At 41.3% G+C, this 26493-nt stretch overlaps 1 protein-coding gene across 1 annotated transcript in view; it reads right to left on the minus strand.

The window, feature by feature from the left end:
- TRPC4 (transient receptor potential cation channel subfamily C member 4) overlaps window positions 1-21068 on the minus strand; it is a 132209-nt gene extending 111141 nt beyond the window's left edge. Inside the window, exon 1 of the mRNA XM_066544927.1 lies at window positions 20560-21068. The gene's annotated coding sequence lies outside the window, so the exon portion shown is untranslated. The remainder of the gene's footprint in view (window positions 1-20559) is intronic.
- Window positions 21069-26493: the final 5425 nt, after the last annotated feature.

A 26493-nucleotide genomic window follows, 5' to 3' on the forward strand; every position in this document is an offset into this window, starting at 1 on the left:
AGTAAGAGAATTCCTGCAAGCAGCTCCACATCACAATATTCCCACTCATATACAGCCACAGTTGTTCCTGTGCTGGTGAGAACATGCTTATATAACATGCTTGGGAGAGACTCTTAGGAAGGGGAACAAAGGATTTCAGAATAGCTGTACTTCTGCTCAGTTACCTGGTGAGCAAAGCATCGTGCTGGAACTCAAGATACCATTGGGTGATACTGGGTGAGTCACGTTGCCCAGTGACTCACAGAATTAGGATTGTGAAACTGATTTTACCTGGGACAAGAGCTGCATAGAGAAAATGTTACTCTCATTCCAGCTGGTGGAAAATATCCCAATGTTGCCCTTGCTGAACTTTATGAAGAAGCTGCAGACTGACCTGATTCAAAACTCAAATCCAAGTCAACATTCACAAATTAGAAAGCCTTTAGGATGAAGGCATTGGAGCTATTCTTATAATCATCCAAAATGCACACAAACATACTGGTCTGGATCAAAAATACTTGGGCTACGTATTAAAAAAAAAAAAGAAAAAAGGTGAGCTCTACAGATCATATTTAATGTTATTTATCAAAGTTTGAAGCTTCTGTTCAGCTACGAATGTTTGTGGTCATATGAGACCACCCACTGTGGCCACTTTGGAAGGCAATATTTTGCTTTGAAACACTGCATACATTGTATGGTATTTACATATGCCTCACTATCTTGGGATAATCCTGGATTCATCAAGAGAGGGATGACCAGCAGGATGAGGGAGGTAGTTTTGCGCCTTTAGTCCGCTCTCCTGAAACCCTACCCTGAGTGCTGCACCCAGCTCTGGGGTCCCCAGCATAGGAAAGGCATGGATCTGCTAGAGCAGGTCCAGAACAGGGCTACCAAGATGGTCAGAGGGTTGGAGCTCTCTTCTGTGATGACAAGCTGAGAGAGTTGGGATTGCTCAGCCTGGACAAGAGGAGGCTTAGGGCTGACCTTTTTGCAGCCTTCCAGTACTTAAAGGGAGCTCAGAAAAAAGCTGGAGACTGATTTTTCACATGGGCAGATAGCCACAGGATGAGAAGTAATGACTTTAAACTACAGGAGCGTAGGTTTAGATTTGGTATTAGGAAGAAATTCTTCACTTAGAGGTTGTGGCACTGGAACAGGTAGCTCAGAGAAGCTATGGATTCCCCACCCTGGATGTCTTAAAGGCCAGGCTTAGATCAACCTGGACTAATAGGAAAGTGTCCTGCCCCATGGCAGTGGGGTTGGAACAAGATGATCTTTAGGGTTCCTTCCAAACCAAACAATTCTGAGATTCTATCATTATATGAATTAAACAAAAAACACGTAGAGGTTTTCAAAATTACAGACCAGATGCTCTTATGAAATGTTTGAAACAATTTTGGATCTCAAGCGAAAACTTGCAGAGATAAACAGATATTGGAGGTAACTCCATGCAAGAAAAATGCTGGCCTTCTGTAAGAATGGTTAATGAAATGAAGCTCTACACAAAATTAATGTATTCTCCCAGACTACTTGGATGGTTTCAATTTCATAAGCCAGCACTTCCCTTAGGAAAATAATTTCAATTAAAAAATAATTCCTTTTTTTTAGGGAAAAATTAGGAGGTGTGTTCTGGTACTTAGTATCACTTGTGTGAACAGCACAGATGTGATTATTTTCAAATAAAGCTGTGTAAATTTTTAAACTTTTTCTCATTGCAAGCAACCTTTTCCCACATATTTAAATCTGCCTTGGGCTAAAATATCTAGAAATTTTGTCCATAAAAAGTAATTGTCCAATGTTAGATTCTTTAGCTATATACAACAAGCCATGTAGTACAATTTCTAAAAGTTGGCTTCTTGGTTACACTATGACAACCGTTTTGCAATTTTAAGTATTCTTTCTTAACCAAAAGGGAATAGTATTTATTGCCTATAAATGGCAGAAGTAGCACCACCCACATACTACAGTGCTTACTATACTGTTCACTGCTGTAAGTCTGCTACAGTCTCTGCTTTGGAAGTAATCCCTGGCAGTATTTTTTATATATATGGTCTTTCAGTTCTTAACTTTTCTGACCACATACCGAAAGCACTACAAAAAATCCAAATTACAGACTCATGGAAGATGAGATCATTGAGTCCCACCATTAACTCAGCATGGGTTATGACTATTCCTTTTGGTATTTTTTCTTTTTACTGCCGGCAACATGAAATGTGCAGTCCTACCATATTCATCTGCAGTTTTTATGTCCTTTTATAAAGTATGAGAAGTTTTTCCAAGGCAGTAGTTATTATTTACACCATGGAAATGCATAGTCTGATAATGAGAATGAGATACACGTTCATCTCCAGTAACATAAGCAGTCCATTTCATGAAGAATGACTTACTCCATGGTCTGCCACTGTTATGAGTCCTGCTGGTTTCCCTGCCCTCTTCTTCCCTCTTCTCTTCCAGTCATAGCATTGACATTTATGATGAGTGCAAACAGACCATACTTGGCAATTGCAATATCGAGATGCCTTGCTTGGGAATACATTTCCAATGTCTGCCTCTGTGCTTTGTTCCTTCATGAGATACACTTCTAGCAGTACTAATGAAGCAGAGTGGTCTATTTAGTCTGGCTGATAGGAATTCTTTTTTCCCCTGTTTCTTTATGACTCACTCTTGATTCTCATGCATGAGCTAATAACTTATATTGATAATCCAAAATATATGTGTAAATACTTTTTCATCCCAAGCAGCCTTAAAATGGAAAAATGCTTACTTTTAATTTTACACCAATTAATAACTAAAAATTTTGGATGTCTATTTCTTCGTTCATGTTCATAAAACTAGATAAGATGTAACTCATCACTGACTGATCCCTCTGTTACAATGTGTTTTTATTAATAATAACTATGCCATTAGAAAATGTAATTCTTGAGGGTAAACAACATCTGCTTTGGACCATAGTAGGTAGGTACAATGACATCAAAAAGAAAAGGAAGAAACTGGTAAATCAGAACTGAGACCTTTTAATTGGAGAGACATTAGGATGTAATGTAAGAAATTCAGGTTTTGAACTTGCATGAGTTTAGGGGAGCTAAGCCTTGCGCTGCAGTGGGTTTGCATGACAAGATTTTCAGGGGGATGAGGGGAAACCTCTGGGGTTGCTTCTGTGAGAAGCTGCAAGAAGCTTCCCCCATGCCCAACAGAGCCAGTGCCAGCCAGTCCCAAGACAGACCCACTGCTGGCCAAGGCCAAGCCCACCAGTGACAGTGGCAACATCTCTGAGAGAATATATTTAGGAAGAGGAAGAATGGCTGCACCACAGCAGCTGGACAGAGGAGCGAGAAGCACAGCCCTGCAGACACCAAGGTCAGTGAAGAGGAGCGGGAGAAGGTACTCCAGGTACTGGATCAGAGATGCCCCTGCAGCCAGTGGTACAGACCATGGTGAAGCAGCTGTGCTCCACAGCCCTGGGAGATCCAGGGTGCAAGAGACCTACTTAATTCTGTGAAGAAGACTCACGCTATTCCACGGGTGGATGGATGTGCCCAAAGGAGGCTGTGACCCTGGGGGAAGTCTGCACTGGAGATGGCTCCTGGCAGGACCTGTGGTCCCATGAAGAGGTGAGCCCACACTGGAGCAGATTTCCAGGCAGGACTTGTGACCCTATGAGGGATCCACACTGGAGCAGCCTTTTCCTGTAGGACTGCACCCCATGGAAGGGACCCGTGCTGGGATAGTACATGAAGGACTGCAGCCTGGGTAAGGACCCAAGTGAACCAATGCAGGCTGAGTCTTTTTCTTTCTGAAAGAGTAATGCAAATGTGTGACATCCCAAGGGTTTGCAAAGTTGTCAGAGAGTGTGATCTATATCAGTAAGACCAAGATGCTGAGCACTGCTGGAATCAAGTGAATATTTCAATCCCATATAAAAACATATCAAGAGCAGAATAAGCTTTTCAGTACAGTGGCTGAGCAAAGAACCCAGCAACACGACAAAATGAAAAACACAAAGTGGTGCTCGGTTCAGATTATACAGTGACATGAGACACAGACTTTGTGGCAATTCTGAACTACAAGATTATCATCTCTAATGCTCTGTCGCAGAGAAGCACGACAGAATCAAATTATTTTTGTATTGCTTGTAATTAAAAATCCATTATAATACAGTGAAACACCTTCAAGTTTAATAGTTCCTCAAAATTTGGAAATGTATTGACCATGGGCTTTCTGCCTACTCAGGCTTCCCTCCACTTTGGCTGCGTATATACAATAGCAAAGATAACACCTTTCAGTGCTAAGGAATTGACATCACTCTTTGGCATGAGCTTTCAAACATTATTCTGGTGAAAATGAGAACTGTACAAGCCCATGGGTTATGTTTCTGTCACTGCCAGCTGAGGGGAACCTGATTATGAATGCATAATTATGAATTGTAAATTTTCAGGTAGATATGAGAGAAACGAGATTAAATGATGGCTCCTATACCCAACAGACAAAGCGGAAATACAACCGAACACTTAACCTTTTTGCTAAAGAATCTCTGATTTATTTTCTGTGGATGTCTTGAAGAGAAACATGTACACTTAAATTATAAACTTCAAGTCTGAAGAAAAAGAGGGATTTTTACTTTGTGAGATGTGTAATTAGAGTGAGAAAGACAGAAAAGAACAGTGGATTCTGCATGGCTCAGTGAGTAGTCTCCCAACTCTTATTTTCAGTATTATATGACTCAGTAAATTCCTATTCTCTTAAATTCTACAGTTCCACAGCCTGAGATACATTTTTAACAAACTCAGAACAACAAGTTCAGCTGGGCAGAGACTGTGAAAATTCAAGAGGATAACAAAAGCTCTTCCACAATTTCCATTAGATCCATATGCTACAGTGAGTAATAAGCAGAATTTTAACACATGTACAGGAACTAAAGGACTGATTATTAGCATTAGCAAGCATTTCTACAAGGTAATGATTCAGGTTTTGCAGCACTGTTTGATCTTCATTTCAATTAGCAGAATAAAAGTTATCTTCCCAGCATTGAAATAGACTGACATAAACAAAACAGAAGACATTTTATAAATCTTCTTTTCTTGTCTATGCATAAATGAGTTATAACCAGTTACATGCCTCAGCTACCTCTGCCAAGTTGGCTTCAGGAAAAGAAGACTACTCTGTAACTCTTATTTTATAAAAAGGGACAAGACAAACACTTTGGAGTCATGGTTCCCAAAAGCTGAGATGAATTTTCTCTAATTACCATGCCCATTTCCTGTCAAACAGAATTTGCTTCACTCATACTAATGCAAATGTGTATGTGTCTGTAGTTTCAGGGTGGCATACAGGATTGGACATGCACTTCTAGGCTCCTTATCTCAAAAAAAGGAGCCAGTAGTACTGGAAAACCTTCAGACAAGAGCAGCAGAATGATTAAATCTCCAGAAGACCTTCCAGAAGCAGAATGACTAAATAAGGTACAAATCTTACCTCTGTGAAAGAAGAACAGATGGAAGGTATAATGCAGGTCTGTGTAATTACTGGTGACAAGAAAAGGACAGACATGGATTATTTGTCCATTGGCTTTTCGGGTATGAGATCCAGAAGCAATCAAACAGGCAGTAAGAGTCAGGTTCAAGTAAAAGAAAGAGCTGATGAGACTTCAAGCAACTACTTGAGGAATTCATTGCTGAAAGATTGTGAAGATGCTAAAATTTTCTGTGGGCTACATAGAAGATTGCATGACTTGGTGAAACAGAAAGCCACAGAGGATCGCAAAACACAGAGAAACTGTATCTGACAAAGAAGGGTCCCGCTGAGTCCTACAGCAAGTGAAGGTACTCTGTAGCTGTACTTCTGTCTATAGATACACTTTTCTGCCACTGTTAAACACATGCTACAGAGCTTAAAAAAATCGAGATGCAGGCAGTAAGACTGAGGCTGTATTCAAATCAGTTGAGAAATTTCCCAAAACATCAACACAGCTTATTTTCTTCATTTAAGTTATTATCTTCCAGATTGTAATCCACTACAGTTTACAAGTTCATTGTGTTACTTCGCACAAGCAATGGGATTTACAGATCTGATACTCAGCAAATCAACACTTTTTCTAGAGGAAGTACCAACACAATTTTTACAGAAAAACACACAAATTAGCAAGATCACTTGACACTTCAAACGGTAGTCTTTCACTTTCAATTGATTTTATTTGGAGAAAAAAAAAAAGAAGAATATTGTTTTCATTGCCTAGCTCCATCTATTTGTTCCAGTACAGTATATTTATATTCATTTTCAGGGATCTGTTCCAACTCTTCCTTTGTTTGGAGTCTTTTCTACTTGACTGCCAAGACACTGTGTAGCTCTTGGTCTGTGTCGCTTCTTATTCAACAGCTAGAGAAAATTAAATACCCTTAAGAATCTTATACCACCCAAATACATGAGTCATTTGATTCTCAAAAGCTGCCAGGACTGCTACAGTTCAGCAATTACATCCACAATACTACATAGCTGACTTTTGGTGTCACTCAGATAGTGTTATTTAAGGCTCCAGTGGTATTATCATACTTTGTTTTCTCTGTGCTTTCCCAGGAAATTTTAAGCACGTTATCATGTCCCCTTTGATTTCTTTCTAGTGAAGTCTCCAAAATGGTATATGGTAAAATGTTCCATCCTCTACTGCCAACAGCCCAGCAAGGCAGTTTGTCCCACCGCTCACAGTGTCTCTCAATCTTGACTGTTGCTAAAATATCAAAGGCATTACAACTGCTCAGTAGTTTGAGTAATAAGACAGCTGAAGTCAGTGGCAAAGCAAACTTTGACTTAGCTAGGTAGGCTGGGATTGAGGAAATGATAAATAAGTTAATTACTATAGGATTTCTGTTTAAATGTCAGAAAGCAATGAAAAGTTAACGTGTATAAGTACAATAGTACTGCTACACTAGAGGTGCAATAGCTATACTTACTGTATAGCCCAAAAACTGCTTTTTCTCAAATTACTAGTACCTCTTTCACTAATTGGCACTAGGAAATGACAGATAAAGTGATTTTTGTACCTTGTTGAATCACTGTGATAGAGCTTTACTGTACTATTCAATCTTAAATCTTCTATTTGTAGTGATCCCTTTCTCCTTCAGCAAACCATAGTTTATCAACTTCAAAAACCTCTTGGAAATCTTTCCAGTACTCTTCTATTCCCTGGTGTGCTTCCTCCTAATCTGTGTGTTTTACTTGAACAGTTTCTTAATTTTTTGTAATTAAACAGCTGTTAAACCTTCTTTCAAACAGATGTTAATTACTATTGCTTTCTGATCGCATCTCTAATCCAGTTTATATCTTTAATCCTGTTGCAACTTCTTTACTTTTTCTAATATTTTTAAATAAAAAATCATATCTATCTTGAAATAGATATGATGGATATGTTCTCTCCCCAGTTTTAGCATTACAGCAAAATTGCATTCATGTTTCGGACCACTACTGAAACCCCATACAGCGAGAGAGGAAAATGGGAAAGATGAGGATTTCAGTTGCTACAATTTTTGAAACTTCAGCCCACTCATGAGGAACAGATCCATTTTCAGTAGTCCAGAGATAATAAGGTATGATGAATTAGGATCTTTTGCTTAATAAAGGACTTTCAGAGGTTGTTACAGTCTCTTGTATACTTGAATAAAGTTATTTACCTGAAGAGAATTATTCAGTTTATTTGTATTGGCATTCAAGGCTTAGACATCTGGAGAAGAAACCCCAATTTCCTCAGGTTTGTTTATCATCCAGCACTAGGACAGACCTTGTACAGTTTGGGGGGTTTTGTACAACACAGAAAATAATTATGATTATTAAAACTGAATATATTATTATAAAATAACAATAAAATAAGCACCAGTCTGTTAAAGGAGAGAACTGTGAAAACATGTCTGTGAAAATTCAACACCCAAGCAATGAAGAAATGAGCTGCTTTATGGACCTCAGCAAACATGAGTGTGGACTTTATTCGTTCTTCAGAACAGCTGCTACTGGCTTCACTTAAGCTTGGAAATCTATTTTGTGTGCAGCTTTTGGCCATCTTCATTTCTGACCTGGCAGCCCAAGTCAAATCCTTGCATTCCATTATTTTTCTCTTGGTAGCACTTAGCACTTATCTTTGTTTGATCAAGGAATTTTCCAGTTCTACTATATAAGTTACCAGCTAGCACTGAAAGGAACTGGATAAATTATCTGCAGATGACAGATAACAATAATCAATGACTCAGAAGAAATTCAACTTTTCTGTGTGACAGTTCTGAAAACTTTAAAATATTCTTTTAAATGCATGAGATCTAGAACTGAAAAGTAATTTCTATGGACCAGTTTGTGACTGACTCAAACATGGTTACCTAGAGAAGTCTAACAGATTGGCTGGTTTTGATCTCTCCAGTACTTTTACACTTAGCCATCCTGTGCAGCTACTTCAAAGGTCCAGGCAAAAAAAGAGGGCAACTTCCTCAGCGTTTTGTAGACAGGCGAGTGCAGAGACTACTGTGGGAGAAGGAGACAGGGAAGATGGGGCGGAGGCACCCTGGGAGGATTCTACTGTATAAACATCAACCACCTGTAGTTGTAGTTCGCTCCCTCCTTTCTGTAATATTCCCTGTTCCTCACTCCCCCATTGGACCTTGTCACAAGACCACCCTCTCCCCACATTTCTATAGGTGTACCCCCGATCACCCCACCTTGTCCCCTCCTCTGAGCCCTCTCCCCACTGGTTGATTTGTACCCCAACCCTGCCTACCCTCTCCCCTTTATAAATCCGGGTCCCACCCCGCTTCGGGGCTTGAGCTCACCCGGGCATCGGCGCTTTTGAACTGCAGTTGTATCCCTGCTTCCCTCCCTCCGTGGACCCTGGGACAATCCTCAAATAAACCCAGTTGGGTTTGCACCGGTGCCTCGAGTCCTCCTTCTCCCTGGTCGTGCTATCGGTATACATCTGGGACTGCGCTTGCGGTGGACAGGGAGGAGCCGCTCCACGGGACCCACGAAGGAGTGATCTGCCCGCACCCACACAGGAGTTCCCTGCGGGGGGAACAACCCAGCAACTATCAAGAGGTTTAAGACAAAAATATGTAATCTTGGCTATGTGTTTCCTGTTTTTACCAACAAAAAAGGTTCATCAGGGATTTCAAGTTACTGTTTTTCTGAATCAATCAACAAGGACCATATCCAGGTGCATGTCCCAGGGCAACTAAAACTGTCAGGCCTGGATGACATTTTCTACATTGGGTTACATGATATATGCTGCTTACCCTGAAACCCCCTTTTTCACTGTGACAGTATCCTCCTCCTCTGTCCTCACAATGCTTCTTGCACTCAGATAAGGAGATCACAAAACACAGCCTTCTGCCACTGTACTGACTCCTTGTGAAACATCCAGCAGGATCCTGAGAGATCACATCACAGAATCATAAAAAGGTTTGGGTTGGAAGGGATATCAAAGATTATCTAGTCCCAGCCCCTCTGCCATGGACAGAGGATGATGCTCACTAGATCAGGTTGCTCAAAGCCCCATCAAACCTGAACAGTTCTAGGGATTGGGCATACACAGCTTCTCTGGGCCATGTTTTGTTTTTTATATTATGCACACTTTGGTCTTCAGACTCAAAAGCAGGTTTCCAAGGAGGTTTAGAAACTGTGTAGCACAAGAGTACTCTGCCTCCTTTCAGATGCTTTCCCTGTAATCTGCAGTTCACCTAAGGTTCAGTTTAAAGTGTTATTGTTAGACTTTCATTAATCTGATTAATAGACTGCTGTGCTTTTAATTGCATCAGTTATAGCTTCTACATAAAAGTCTACCAAGAAAAAAAATTCTTTCTGGATAATAAACAAAATGAAAGATAATAGATTAGTCCTAGTTGAGCTGTATTTGCTACCAGACTTGAGAAAAAATTCCTTTATAGGAGCTGGGTCTAAGTTTGCATAGCGTCAGAGCTGTCAGCTCCATGGACAGAAGTCGCTGGCCTTCAAGAAGCCTCCACTTCCTAGGAGTCTCTAAATTCACAAGAAAAGTAACTGCCTCTGAACTTTCCATGTCCTGGTAGGTTGCCATTAAGTGAAGAGCTCTTCTCTGTTTGGGGTGGCAAAGAAGCCATACTTGGCCAAGAGCTGGACTCACTCACTTAGTTTTTAAATCTTACGAACAAGTGTAGAGAGATAAATACTCCTGGGCAACGAGATACTGATAGAACTCTGTGTGTGCTCACACAAGGCACACACTTCAATAGGCTGTATTAGGCTGTATCAGGCTGTATTCCTGAACTCTGGGTAGCTCTTCTCTCTCAGTCAACAGAGCAAATATTAACTTTTCATGTGTGTCAGTTACACAGTGCACATAAATATTTCTCTCTACATGTACATATCCATGTGTTGTTCTCTCATGTGTGTATAAAACTCTATATGCATGTACATACAAAACTGTAAGGATCTAGAAATGTGAGAATTTTGGCACAGAAATACAATTGGAGCATCCATAATCTTGGAAATCATTCCATTATAATACAAAGTCTGGTTTCACAGTTGACATAAGTAGAAGATAAAATGTTAAACCCATGTTACCTTATGTTCAGTGAAATCTATGGGATTTACTGAAGGTATGAATAACAGCTTGAACATACTGAATATATAATTGTACACTAGAGTTCTGCTTATAGTAGAGACTTTCAAGACTGATATTTTTTCATTTGATGTACTATAGACTTGAAACAGAAATAGGTTTTTGGCAATTCTATATATTGCTGTTCAGAATGGCTCCTCAATGTTTTACAAAAGATTAAAAAAGAAGTTTGGTTCAAAAACATGCCATTTCCTACTTGATTTTCACTCTTAAATTCAATTTCCCAGCAACAAAAAGATGCAGGAATTCTTATAATGAGATACAGTGAGATTTTAGACCTTGTCAGCTACAGCAGTATATTTAAAACAAAGATTCACTGCCTCCCTCCATCAATATTCCATATATATGAGTCTCTAAACTACAACAGAAAAAGGTATTTAGACAGAGAATGAAGAAAATTTTATATTACACAGGACAGATGCTGGCTGCAGCTATGGCAATAATTACGAACAGATTTCAGGACTACATATTTTTCTAAAATACTCAACAATGAAAAGATTTCAGATTAGATTCTCCACAACTTGTAATTGCATTGACTGCATTAGAGTGGAAAAGTCAACACAATGTATTTTTCATAAACTCCTAAATTATTGAGAAGAAACAAGAAGCTGTCAAAGCACTACAATTCTCTTGAAACTAAGGGGACAAATTTTCTAAAATTACATCATCTTTACATATGTAGGATTGATGAGAAGGCACAATTGCTTTATTTTGTATTTTGTAAAATTTCACATAAGAGTGGTGCAATTTCGAATTACTTTGACCATTATCACCATCTTAAATTCACTTGTGATCTTAGAATTTCCCTAAGACCAAAGAGCACACATAGTTGCAATGTCCGACAACTAAATGCAAAAATAAATGAAAAAGCACAAAGTTTTTGGGATTTTAGGTACATTTACAATATGCAAAAACGGCTGAGTGAGTTTTTGAACATGGCATCTTCGGCTACAAAATGACCTTCTTAAATGACAGCTACTTATAAAACAAAAGTATGTCATAAAAGGAGTTTTCTCAAGGAGTTATGGCAAAGGAATGGGAGATATTTTGAACAATGAGCTGAACATCTGATCTAAGGTCACACTTCCAAGGGAGAATGAAAACATGCAACGTACAAACATCAATTGCTAAAGAGATGTTAGTTTGTGCATTATTGATATTTTTCTTTGTTGTCATATATAAAATGTTCACCTGAACTTTCAAATTGTACTCTAAAATCTGGATTAAGGAAAATGTGAAAATGTCTCATTCTGAGAAGAGGAATGAAGCTAATGCTTAACAGGAAGCACCTTCTGAAGCTGCTTTCAGTAGAACACCAGAAATTCTTTATGCTTGAATACTTTCTTGAATTAAGGTTAAATCAGAAGGAATTATCTTATTTCTTAAAATGAATTCCATCATGTTCTGGCCATAAAGCATTGCTATCATCGGTGGCGGATTGGATTAGGTAATTTTTACTGTAGGCTTTGTTTTTCAGCAATGGGTTTAAGAAAAGAGTGTTAAAATGACAGCAAGTAGGCAATTCAGTAAGAAAACACTAATGGAATAAGATGGCTAAAGTATCATATTTCCCCAGCACACATGTTAACCAACCCATCATGTTTTCAAAAGAAAATCAAGCCCTTAAAGATGTCTATTATCTAACTGTCACTGGGAGTATCATGGGGAAGATGAGCATGAACTGACCTACTTGAGTGTGCTAATGTCTCTCAAGTGTCATGGTCTTCATTGTCCTCTATTTCCCTGATTGCTCTGAAATGGCAACACTTTTTGTTTTGAAATGTCAACTTATTTCTATCTTCCCCAAAGTCCCACTCTTGCCCTTGCTAATTTGCCCAAATTCAGCAAACCTTGGTTTCAGCAAAAGCCTGGTTGTAGATTATCACTGCGCAGAATCACTAATCAGCAATGACTCTTTCTGAAAACAAGGATCCTGACGTGTGGAGTTTGGGTAGTGCAAGACACTATGTCCTAAATTATTTGTTTCTTGGGTGTTAATAGCAATGCCCTGAAGAACTTCAAAGGCTCTGAGGACTAACCAAAAAAAAGAGTTCCTTGAACATATCTCATCAGACAGACTGATGGACCCACACGAAGGTACTGCTGGCCCAAACCTCTCCTCAGGGACAGCTGATTGCTTCTTTCCCACATACCTCAGTGCCATTAAAGCCAAATGAAATCTCTTCAGTCTCAACCAGAGCTCACCTACAGCTTTGGGACTTAATGTACTGAGCAAGTGAGTTGGAAATCTGAAGTTAATAAGAGACATGGATGAATGCACAGGAGCACATCAATTAAGGCGACACTGGTGAAACCCCCCACTAAGGGTGCTAAGCAAGGAAATACCCTGCTATGAGAGTATGCTTCTTTAACAAAATAAAAGGACAGAACAGATAGATGACATACATCCAGATCCTAGGCACTGGAGAATCTTTTAAACTATAAAAACCTCTAAAGCTAAATCCTGTCTGCACTTAATCCAAAGGAATTCTTCAGATGGAAAAAAGTCCCCACTTGACCTAAAGCCACCACAAGCAGTAGCAAAAGGAGGGTGGTTTCTAGGAAGTGAGTGCACAGTGGGGATGAATGAGAAATCCTTCTTTGATCCTAACCCATCCTTATAAAATCCAGCTTGTGCAGACAAGCTAGTTCAGTCAGTCAGTGCAGCTCTGAGGATGGACTAGTGGCCAAGAACTGAAATGCAACCCAGCTCACTGAGCATCCCCTGGTTCCCTCCTCTGTGGGCAAAATCATACTGAAAAGAAGGGACTTTCAAACCCCTGTTCAATCTGCTTGGTTTAAGTATTTTGAAAAAAGCAAATTTTAATTACAAAAAAAAAAAAAAAAAAGAAAAACAGAAAGAGTTATGTGGAAGTTTAGTTCTACATAAAGACACTGCAGCAACATAAATGTAATCATCTCAAATCACATCAGTATTTGGTACAACTGTGCATAAACAAATATGCTCAAAGTTACTATCACTAAGTTAAACAACAAAGAATAAAATATTTTTATGTAAGTGGACAGACAAAAATACAATTTTGTAATTGCTCTGTAGGAAGCATGATGCCTTCTATGAGAAAATACAAGAGTAGTTACTGACTAGGAGTTAGTGCAAATACCTGCCTACATCATCAAGTTGAAATATATGATCTCTGTGTCATAGGTACCAGGTTCCTTAACAGATTAAGAAAAATTAGTGCAACACATTCTTCATATTAGACTTAGGAAACTTTATTAATCATTATGTGACACAATAAAGTACTCCAATTTAAAACACGAGAAATAAAGCCGAGACACATATTCACTAAGCCAGGAATCCAAAACATTGACATCCAAGGCTGGTTTGTCATCCAATTTTCCTTCATTACAAACGGGAAGAAATGCACTCCCTGCAGGGCAATTAATTTCCTTCAAGATATGTCATATGAATCACCCTGTGAAGTTACCAAGTTCTTTCTAAAGGCAATACAGACTCAGAGGTCTGATGCTACAGTGTCTAGATGAATTCAAAGACAAACAGTTAGTTACAGCCTTTGGAGTGACAGTTTTGTAGCTAAGAGGCTTAAGGAAAATTAGACAACTGCTCCATAGGCAACATGGAACTGGTTTTATTCATGGCCAAAATTCCTGCTGTAGGGTATCTGCTAGCTAGTTAAAGCCACTATAGGGAAAGCTCACGTGGTGTTGCAGGTATAAATGCACTACGGAACACACCACATTTGAAAAACAAACTCACTGTGCCAGCATAAACAAATCCAAGGGATTGACTGCAGCTCTCATAACTTTAAATCATTATCATCAGAAAGAAATGGCCAGTACCTCTCCCAACCTAAAAAATAAAAAGTTGTCAATATAAACAAAACACAAATGGAATATTTCACCTATTTTTCAGTGGAAGATAGGCAGGATCCATTCAGCAATCAGTGCTGAAGAGCAGCAAAAGGATTGCTTCTGAAGTGTTTAATAATAATGAGCATTTCCACATGAAGGTCACTTAAAACTATTTCCTCACTGAGAGATAATTTCTGTATTCAGTGGACTAAGGTACACTGTGGTGCTGGCAGTGCTGAGAACATCTGAAGAAAGAATCTGTTCTTGCCTTCCCTTGGTCCACAGATACAATGTGTTCTCTCTGGAAAAGTCACCTTGCTCTTGGACGAGGCAGGATGTGAGCACCCAGAACTGTGTTTCTTCCTTTGCAAGAGTCCAGCTGACACTCCCATTTTCCTTGGCAAAACTAGAAGCTGTATTTCAGCTACTCAACCCATCCACAAACTCCTAAAAATTTTGACAACAGACAACAGGATGTTTAAATTATGTTGCAGACATCTGTTATTCCTATGATGTCAGCATCAATATCCGGAAAGTCAGCAGGATCTTAAGATGCCTTAGAAGAAAACCAGTGTCCATTTAATGTCTCCTCTGAAACTGTTTGTTTATTTGTTTGTTTGGGTTTTTGACACCACTAGAGTAAGGCTGATCTTGCCTTACTTCGCCTGTGTGAAATTAAACAACAATCAGCAACAATAAATACCTGATTTCTTTCCTCTCAGGTATAAATTGGATAGATCAGTTTGCTTATGGGAGGTTTCTGTCTCTCCAGTGACTATACAAAGAATGTAGGTGGATGGTGTTCACAACTACAATCACATTTGTGGGACCTAGGTGAAAAAAATCCCACAGGCCTTCACTGCTAAAATCCCTTTTTAGAGCTTTTCAAAATTTACTATTAATTTTTTTTAATTGAAATTAGTATATAGAAATGTACTACGGGTAATTTCAAACCAGACACAATATGACCCTCCATCTTCTGCTATAATCCTATTGCTCATTCCTTTATCAAAAGTAGTAAATTGGTCTGGTTTACTTTTTATAATGGAAATGAGAATAGCAAATCAATGCACAGAATACAATACTTATTGGCAGAGACAAATTTAAAGTATATGAATTTTTAGAAGAAAAAAATATGGAATATCATTTTCACTGAATGTAAATTTGGTACTCTGTCTTCTCAGTCCAGTACTCTCTGGCCTGACATCAAACTGCTAATCAGTTAAAAAATAAGCATCTCCTAGGCAGAATGCCTCCATCTCTCTAGGAGATGTGAGAGGTAAGGAGGACTGAGGCTCTCAGGCCAGGCCAACTTCTCACCATACATTTTGGGCTGGATACAGAGCTGCATTAATGCCTCATTCATGCTTTATGACCAGGGTTAATAATCACCCCCACTACTTAACCATCACTGAGAGAGTTTCTGGGTTCTTTGACAGCAGCTGCCTCTCTCTGACAGACACGACAACCAGACACCTGAGCTGAAAAGTGACAAAAATTTTAGTTATTAAGTAGTTATAATTTAAGTAGTTATTATTGAGAGTTTGCATAAGACTCTCTGTTCTGAAAAATTCTGGAAAGGAAACTGGATTGCAGAGGTGGAAGCTGGCAAACTTCCAGAAGATTTGAGTTCATGCTATTTACAGATTTTATAAAAGTTAGTAAAGCAGCTTGGAGCACGTGCATGTGTATGCATGGTTTTGGGGTTTTTTTAAAAATGTATATTTTAGGTTGATTATATCAACCATTTATCCTGTGTCTACTGACCTCTGTGCTTATTCAACCTTTATGAAGCACTACCACAGCCTGCTCTGCACAGCTGGGATTCAGCAAATCTATCTTAAGAAGGAAGGTTCCTTGTCTTGGTGTTTGCTGCATGGTTAACAAAGAGAGACAGTCACCTGTGGAGTATGCTTGTTCTATTATAAAAGAGATGACAAAATACAGAGGATGGTTTACTCTGTGCTTCAGCCCTTCTCTTTCCAGGAAAGGAAGACAGACACTCCAGGTTCACCCTGACAGCTGGCAAACAGGTATTCCATGTCAGTTCAGGGTTATCAAATGTAGCCACAACAGGTTAGCCTGCACGCTACAAGATCTATGGGAGGCTGGAGGCCTCCCAGGTGCCAGCTCTCAGTCAAATGATCCATCCTTTGCCTGACCAGCTGGCACCTTCTGATACCAGTGTTAAGGACATGAGGAGCCCAGGACTTCCTTTGCCAGTAGGGTCTTGGGTATGAACACAGGTAACACAGGCTTTCTGATTCTCTGAGCCAAGGAAGGATGTACTTGTGGTCCTTAACACTGGTATCAGAACCGCTCTAAAAAGCCAAAACCAAATGGAAAGATCTTGTTTATCACAGAAAACCAGCGTATGCTGAGCTAGGACTGGAAGAGCTTAAGGGCACCACCACATGCTCAGGGGCTGTCCATGCACCAGTGGTGCAATAGGAGGCCTTTGCCTCCTGAGGAAAGGCTGCTTGATCCTCAGAAGTTTCCAACGATATGTGGAAAGCATCTCCAGAAGAATCCCATAACGTCTTTCCCCAAAAAGCCCAGTGAAAACTCTTTCTCTATTTACTGTTCCCTTTTCTACCCAATGCATAATATACCAGATAATATAATTATAACATTCCAATGGCTCATCTGACACACACAAGTATGTCAGAAGCTTTTGAGATTAATATATTGAGCACAGACTCAGTGACCAAGAAATTGCAGAAACTGTCACGGACTTCAGAGATTAGATTTGACTGGCTCATAATCTTAGACAAACGTACAATTCACTCAAATTTAAGGAAGTTCTCTTGTCCCACTTCAGCCCATATTTGCTGAAAAATATGTAAAAAAAAAAGGAACTTTTATCCAAGGTTCCCTTTAGTTTTTGTCTCACATCAGTCAATATGTCTGTTAAACCAAAGCAGACATTTGAAGTGAGAAGGAAAACCTCAAATGAAACCAAAACAGCCCACAACTCCAAGAAGAACATGATGTAATAGTGAAGTAATTTATTTGTTACTTTAGTCTCTGTGGCACACTAAAAACCTTTTAACTCCTTTGAAAACATCACTGTACAAAGAAATTGTCTTAATTGCTTCTCTTTTGACAGTCTTAAATTCTATTTGACTGAAAGGTGATGTCCCTTTAAAGGACTTCTGCATGCATATCTGTTACAGAAAGATTTAATTTGCTCAGCCTTCCCCTGTATTCACTTAACAAAACTATATTAATTAATATGCATTTAATCAGGAGATTATTTTTTTTCCCAGCAACAAATCACAGTGGACATGAGGATCCTGGCACCATTGTTACTGGTGTTACACTAACACTATGCTATACTACTTAAAGAAGTGTCAGTGTAATAAAGCAAGGGCAGTGTAATAAAGTTTGGCTTACCCTTCTCAATGATTCAGGACTTATAAAACAGATGGTTTCTGGAATTTTGTTTCATCACAAAACATGGTGATGGAAGACTGATTTACACACAAAGTTTTACCTTCAACCCTCCTTCAGTAATTAAGAAACATTATATTTGCAAAAGTAACAAGAACATAACCCAACACAACTTAAAACTGAATAGAAAAAGTAATGATAAATCTGAGACTCAAAAAGCCATTACATTTCTGAATAGAACAATGCTCCATCTATTTTTATCTGCTTTTTCTTTTAACAGGTTATAACAGAGTCTTTTCTTCCTGCTTCTATTCTGCCTTTCTGTAAGATAAGTTAAGGGGACATAGTCATCATTTTCAAAATTAATTCCGTCCCTTTTAACACTGACTACCAGCACCACCAGAGGCAAGCAGAGATGCCACAGAGGATTTTCCTTGTTGGTTTTGCCATCTCACTCCAGTGAATCAAATCCCAGAAAAAGCTGACAGATTAAACAGTGTACTGGTATGGAGACAGGTCTCAGGTCTTTGGAGGAGCAGTCATGCATATTTTTCCTAGTCAATTAAGTCAGGCAATAAACACACACACACACACACACACACACACACAAAGGTGAAAGCCAATCCTTTAACTGTTTTCTCTACGTGTGTCCTTCAATATACACTTTGTGGTCTCTCCACACTGAAGAAATGCAAGCCCATTGTCACCAAGAGTAGAACCACATTGGTTAGGACCCAACATTTTCAGTAGATAAGCAAAGCTATCTCAAGAAGAAAATCAAAATCATACCAGATCTGTAGTGACCTCAATTTCACTTAAATTTCAGCTAGCAGTATTTGCCTCTAAATAGCATGAGATAAGAAGAAATTGAATTTTTTTCTGGAGCTATTTTAAGGGCAATGACTGCTATACATAGATTCAGAGTAAGTGGCTGAAGTTAAATTTAAAAGACAGACATATTTTTGTTTTCCTGTTTCCAAATAGAGTCTCATCTGTTCCTAACTCAGAATAACAGAGGCAAAAAGAGAAAAAAAACCCCACAGTAAAGAATGCCATCATCCTGCAAACAAGACTAAGGCCTTTCAGTGTAGAAGGCAACACCAAAGGAAAACCATGTTTGGCTTCAGCTATTTTGATATTGAAGGATAAAGCTTATTTCTGAGTCTTGTCTAAAAAAGGGGTGTAAATTCAGGTCTTCTAGAATTTTTGCTATTCTAAAACAGGTCTAAAGGACTCTTACTGGTGCCTGGCTTCCCTAACTGCACACAAAACTATTGCTTAAGTGAATGAGGTTAATTTATGGAAAATTCAGTATGCTTGCACAGAAATCCTTGCTAAGCTATCCAGGTGTGGGTTTTGAAGCAAGTAACATAAACACTGAAATGCTCCATATCTATGCAATACAATCAAATTTGAAATTTCAAGCAAAGTGGACTTAAAGGCACTGTAATACTGATATTTAGTGTGTAAAACTTAAACTATGTCCCACGCTGTCTATTCTGCATTCTAAAGAAAATCTTTACATGCACTGTTTCTTAGAACTACTTATTTCTCAGATGAAACCAACATGCATCTCTGTTACCTATGTTTTTAAATTTTTTTTTCTTTTTTTGTGGAGTACTCATTCTCTGGAACAAAAACACATAATAGAAGGTGTTTTTATTTACTTCAACCTGAAAGGTATTATAATGTTGGAAGAGCCATCTCACAAGTCATGCGTAGAGAAATCTAAAATTCGGTTGCCATGCTAACAGGAAGTCACTCAACTAAATCCAGTAAAACAAAAGTGCATAAATGATGCTTTCTGGTAAAAACAGAGAAATATTAGATTAACAAGTCTTTAGGTTTTGACAACTGTAGCCACAACTACAGTTGCGTGCCTTGGTAGAGTGCTGAATTTCTGTCGGCATTTAAACCTCGAGAGCATCAGCTGCTTCTTCCCAAGAGGACCACAGCTTCTCTCCCATCACCTCAGGCATCAGGGCCTTGCCGTGTAAACCCCAGATGGGGATGAACCCACCAGTCCCTTCCTCTGCTCCAGGAACCGTCCCATGGCCCACTTCACCCTGCTCTGCTCCTGCCGCCTGCACCTCGCCGTCCTCCAGGTCCCTCCTGGGGGCTGGCAGGACCCCCGCTCTCCCTGGAGGGTTCCTGCGGACTGCGCCGGCGGCGAGCGAGGTCCCCTCGGGAGGAGCCGCCTGCGGGGACCCCGCAGCCGCGGCCGCCACCGCCGTGGGGACCAGGGGCGGTCCGCGGCGCGGCTCCCGCACCCACCCGTGTGCGCGACATGTGAACTCCCGCCCGGTGCTGCCGGGGCCGCGGCGCTCTCAGCGCCGGCAGCAGCCGCGGGGGCGAGGGTGGAATGGGTGCGGAGCGCGGGTGGCGGATGCGGAGCCTCCTCCTGCCCCGCGGAGCGGCCCCCGCCCGCTCCCTCCGGCCCCCTGGGCGCTCCGCTGTGCTGCAGGTGTCACCCAGCGACCGAAGGATGCGGCTCCCCACGGCAGCGGCTGCCAGGGAAAAATACGTTTATTACAAACAAGAGGAAGAAGAGATCCTAATACTCCTCTGGACTATCACCAAGGGCCAAGGGCGCGCACGATGTTGCTTTAGGCTGCTTGCGTCGGCGCAAAAAGTTACCTTAGACAGTCATAGGCACTTCTTTTTGCAGAGGGTTAAAAAGGTAATCAAAGGCTCAGAAAGAGGACAGGTCAAAGTTGATGAGGACTTACTTGGTTTAGCTGTTTGCGTTGACAGCCGGCATCTTCCGACAGTAGTTCTAACAGGTCACATTTTCCCATGGAAGTTGCACCCTTTTCAATCCCGTTTGCAAATTAAATCCCTTCAGAACGTGTTTGTTTTGTTTCACTGGCTGTCGTCCATCTCAGGCACTATCCACATTTTTTACTTTATTTTCTCCATATTTGCCAGACATGCAGGCACTCTCGGACGCACGCCACGAGTCAGCGGGTGCCCATCACCGCCGCCCGGGGGACCGCGCCTGCCGCCGGGTTCCGCTGCAACAGATGAGAGGCAGGTACTTCCCCGGTTGCTTAGCGCGGCGTCTCCTTATTCCCCCGGGAAGCCTCATGCCGGCTACGGAAAGTAACAGCTCCTCCCGAGGCGGCGGTCCCCTCCGGAGCGCGGGCTGCGGGGCGCGGGAAGGGGGGAAAGGCACCCCAATACGGGCGGAAGGAGCGCGGACGGGCACACGCCGGGTTCCTCCGTCCTCGCCGCTGCGCTCTCTCCCAAGCTGGCCGCAGGCTGCGCCTCGGCGGGCGCTGTCCCGCCGCCCCCCGCCCGCCCGCCCGCCCGCCCGGCCGCCGCCCCCGCCGCGCTGTGCCCGCGCCCGCGCCCCCCTGCGGCCGCGCCGCGCACCGCGCCGGCTCCGCGGGGCTCCGCGCACGCAGAGGCCGCCCCGGGCGCTCCGCGGGGCTCAGCGGAGGCTGCCGCGGGCGCTCTGCGGGGCTCACCGGCTGCCGCCCCGGGCACGGGGAGGAGCGAGAAGGCGCCCGCCGGGCGCTGGAGCGGGGCTCGTCGGCGAGCCGAGAACGCGCACCGCTCGGGACCGCTCGGAGGCAGACGCACCAAGGAGCAGCCTCGACTCCGCGGAAAGTTCGCTGTTACATCGCTCCGCATCTGGGAAAGCCCTGAGCCGCTCCATGCAGCCGCGGTGGGGCTCTGTGAGTCCGCCTCCGCGGGGACCTCGCCCGGCGCGCTCCGAGCCCGAAGCCGAGGCTCGCTCCAGGTAGCTCGCCCGACACTCCTTCCCGAGGCGCAGCAAAGGCTCTGCCCTGGTTCCGCCACTCGGCGCAGCCTCCAGCCGGGTGGTCCCTGCCCTGCGCGGCCCCACCTCGCCCGGTGCCTCCGGGTCAGCCCGGCCTGGACGTTAACGGGACCGAGCCGCGGCCAAGACTGGTAATAGAGGAGCAGACGGAATGAGGCTGCTCAACCCCCAGTTCCCCGCTTTACTTTTCCTTTCCCTAAAAATTTGTGACAGAACTTAAATGCATGAGCTTAGAAATAGTAGGGAAAAGATACAACGTGCAGAGACAGAAACGCATAACAGAACATCCATGTCTTTGGACATGTTTGTTTGTTTGTTTGTTTGTTTGTTTGTTTGTTTGTTTTGGGATAATATAATAATACAAAACAACAACAACAACAATGGTTATTATTATTTGCGGTCTGTCTGGACTCAGCCCCGCGTTGGGGTCTGGACACGATGCGCGCAGGGGCCACCTGCCACCATGTGCAGAGCGTGCCGTGCCCGGGCGAACATCCTTCAATTCCGGCTCACTCCTGCCCCCCGGGAGGCTGGCTCCCGCCTGGCACCGCCGGGCAGCATGCCACCGGGTTCGCGCCTTGCCTGTCTCTATGGATGAATAGCTTCCACCTGGGGGCTCCGAGAGAGAAGCGGGGTGAAATAAGCCCAGGGCAGCACCGGGCAGGGCCGAGTCTCAGCGGGGCGTGCAGTGCAGCCCAGGCAGCCCAGCTGCCAAGAGCCCCTTGGCTTCCTGCACTGCCGGGACGGGAGTGTCCCTCGAGCTGGGTTCCACCTGCTTCCCTGGAGAACACCGAGGAGTGAAGTGCTTGCCAAAGCAGGCAAGCCTGAAAATGTCACTACAGCAAGTGTGAAGGAAATGCCAGCCACAGCACGCACTGTGAGAACGAGCACCAGACCACCAGACCTCCACGGGCAGCAGAGGTGATGCAATTAATCTGCATTAAGCTGCGCAGTGAAAATGCCGGATGGATTCTGGCATCCACATTTGCAGCATCAAGTCTCTGAGTTGGACTGCTATGAACCACTGGCACATGTATGTTAGATGTGCCCCAAGTTAGGCACTGCTGGGATTTCAGCAGAAGCATACTGCCTTTGGGGACCTGCTCAGAAAGCAGCCTCATCCCACCGGGCAGTGTGCAGTACAGGCAGGCTGTAACAGCTGTCTGCGGGTCTCTTCCTAAGAGATGCCAGAGGAACACGTGAGATCAACTCGTGTCAGTTCAAATACAGATCAAATACCAAAAGCAGCTGCTTGGAAAGCTGAGCCAGTCATTCTAGTAAGCACACATGGATGCATGCAAATGTTTGTGTAGACCCATACATGCATATCCACACAAAGGCAAGGAGAGAGGGCTGGGTAAATAGAGGCACACGTGAGGACCAGAGAGGAGAGCCTGCAATGGCTGCTCCATCAGATTTCATTGGAATTGGCAATGTGAGCACATCAAAATGTTATTGGAACATTTGTACCTCTCGTGCAGGCTACCAACAGCACTGGTGTTGCTCTGTGTTGCTACAAATTGGAAGTGTAATCACAGCTTACTTTCAGAGGCATTTCCCAGAGCAGAGTGCTTTTTCCCCCATAAATTTCCTTATTAGATCATGAGAAGCCAACTTCTGTTTTGAGTGTAATATTTAATTTTTCACAAGCAAATACCTCTATAATTAACAGTATTTCCTGTGCCTTTTTATGCATATTGTGACATTTCTACTCTGCAGGGGTGAGCGCAACATGGCACTATCAATATGTTTTACGTTTTCTGGCATTTTACATATCATAACCCATTAGCAGTCTCCCATGGGTCTTCCCAAGTCTTCCCAAGCTTATAATTCCTTATTAAACTAATGTTCAGATAAAATCTCTGTGGTATTTCTCAGATGAGAATTAAGTAAACAAAATTTTACCTCTGTTTCAGGACAGTGAAGTCAAGATCCTTGCAACATTTTGAGTGCATGCTAGTATGTTTTATTCTCAACATGTAGCTAGCTGCCAAATGTTTCTCGGTAGCAAATACTGTGGCCAGGAGAGAGAAGTAAAGGGCAAAAATTAAACATTCTGTGATACCCTTATCACATATTGAGGTTTTAGGGGTGATAAACAGCATGATTGGGCCTTCCTTTAATCTGCTCATAGTGTCACACCAAAATAACTTCCCCTTAGGGCCTTCTCCATTTCTACCTCCCATGTTACATCCTCCTTCTCAGAACATCTACCGACACATGCCCAGGTGCCGATCGTTTTCAATTCTGCCAAATCTTACATATCCAAAAAACCAAGCAGACTGGGATTTACCCTTCTCTCTGCAGTTTGTGCAAATATCAGTAGGATATATCTCTTGGTTTTATTTCATGAACAGAAAAACACAAGAATAAGACAGCTTGAAAAATAAGATAGAGTTGGGGGATTTGGGAAATACTAATTGATTTCAGCTTCTAATATTAGAGAGTACAGGTAAGAGCAACAGCAGCAGCTGTGATTCAGTATAACTTTACCCAGATCAGGTAAGCTGACTTGGCTCATTATCTTTAAAGAAGAAAGGAAAGAGCAATGCAGACATTTTAACCATATTTACTCATTCGGTACCAGGTAAAAGGTATTTTTATGTCTCAGCTCCTTTTCTTTATGTGCTAATGAAAGCTTTTATTACAAGCATGGACATTTAAGAGATTATGAAATTTTCTCCAAGATGGAGATTTATATGCAAAAGAAAGAATCTTATACTAATTATTTAAAATATTGTATTAAATTTATTAACAATTAGTTGTATTTTTTATTAATTTGGAATAATGGAGAAAGATTTTTCTCAGACTTCTTATTATTCTCATTTAATTTTAAATGGGCTTCTACCAATCTATTGCTCATTAGCAATGATGTAAAATCACAGAGTACAAAAGTATCTCTTGTTTCAGTTTAGATTTTTTTCTATGTTTGTTTTGGAGACTGCACTTTTACACAGAATAAGGCTTATAATTTTTTTTCTCTGTATTAATCTAATTCATGATATCTGTAACAAGTAAATTTCATTAATTCTATTGTTACAGACCCTGCAGTTCTCCCAGACAGAACTCTGCGAGCAGCAAATGGTTCTTGCCAACCCACACCAAGCATTCCATACTATTAAGTCTTTTCTTCCACATAACTCAGTGTATTACCATTTATGTACTTAAATACCATTAGAGAATACTCAAGTTTCTGAGACTCTAGAAAGAGAGATTGTATTTATTGACTGATAGAAGAATGTGGATTCTGTGAAAGAAGATGGGGGATCCCAGTCAATATCTTTCATTTTCTATGAAACATTTATTGTCAGAGATATCATTCTTGTGAAGGTTTAGTGGGGCAAAAGGGTTGTGAGTGAAGAGAGAGACATGCAAGGAAAGGAAGGAGAGGAAAAGATGTGAATAAATAGTAATACTTTCTTTTAAACAAGCAAGTACTGACCTCAGCTGTAGGACTCTTTCACTCAGGTTGTTTTTCTATGCCAGACTAGAATCTTGAAGTATATTTCTTTTGTGTTTGTCTTTAGTTGGTTTGTTGTTGTTTTGGGGTGGGGTTTTGTTTTTGGTTTTGTTTGTTTGTTTTCATTAAAAGGTAAAAATAGAAAAACAGAAGCAAACACAAGGGAACGACTAGAAAAAATATACAATATTAATATTTGGTATTTTCTCAACCTTAATTTCAGGTCATGACAAGAAAGTTCTTGTCTGACTTTTTCTCAAGACTTTTGAGTTATTAGGTAAGATATTTGGGGTTTGTATTTTAATACAGGGAAGAAAGTGGCTTAGGTTTATTGACAGTTAAATTGCTATTTAATTTTATTATTGCAGTTTACATTGGAAGTATGCAGAATTCTATGTAGATTCCCATTTTATTACTACTTAAATCTCAACAATTCATATTTTTGGTGGAAAGCAAGCAATTAAACTTCTTTTATCTGCCTACATTTGTCAGTTTCACAGAATTCACATCTGTTATTTTTACTGACATGCTACCAGCTCTTTCTCCTTTCTTCTAACCAGAGTTTTTGAATGATTTAAGCTTGTTTTTCTTACATCAGAGAGTAGAACTTGGTGCAATAAGGTTCACTGCTTTCTTTTGCAATTTTTTAATGAATAGTAGAACAACATTACTGAAGTTTTTGGTGTTTTTCAAAGTAATTTAATTTTTATCCTCTATGATTATTTTCATGTCTGTGCTTCCCAGTAAGCACTTATTTTCTGTCAGAATACTCGGCTGTTACATTTTGAGGTTTTTCTGGCACAGTCTTTCAGTGTCAAGTTTTAGGAAGGAAAAGTCTAATGAATCAAACCCTGTGCTGGAGTGGGATGTGCCTTCAGACTAGAGACATCTAAATTTAGGTGTACACATTTGAATTCTTAAGTGTCCTAAGCTCCCTGTAGAGCCAATGGAAATTTATTCAACACAGTGATGGGATCGTAGAGAAAAGTTCGGCTTTGAATGTGCATTTTGACTTCTGGGTGAGCTCCATCCTATCTAAGCATTATACTGAACAGGACAAACCCCAAAGCAGAGGTGCCTTGTGCTGGTGGAGGTTCCTAAGACTATCCAAGATGCCTGTAAAAGGTGAACAGATAGTTTTTTACCTGCCTTGAATTGCCTTGCCAAGGAAATTGCCTTATAGGTTATCTGTATGTTTCTGTACGTTAGACCAAATATTCTGTGAAATTTTATAGGTTTTGGACACCTATTCACAGCCACCTGAATCCACATTACATCCCTTTTGTCTCTAACAGGAGATCAAATCTCACATCTAAACAACACCAGCATGATAGACACACAGAATCAGATGTTTGAATCTTCATCCTTAGAATAACACAGCAAAATCCTTAAGATAGCAAAGTTTGTTGAAAAAGAGTA

The sequence above is a fragment of the Molothrus aeneus genome, chromosome 2 (genome assembly GCF_037042795.1).
Source record: "Molothrus aeneus isolate 106 chromosome 2, BPBGC_Maene_1.0, whole genome shotgun sequence".
NCBI classification, from domain to species: Eukaryota; Metazoa; Chordata; class Aves; order Passeriformes; family Icteridae; genus Molothrus; species Molothrus aeneus.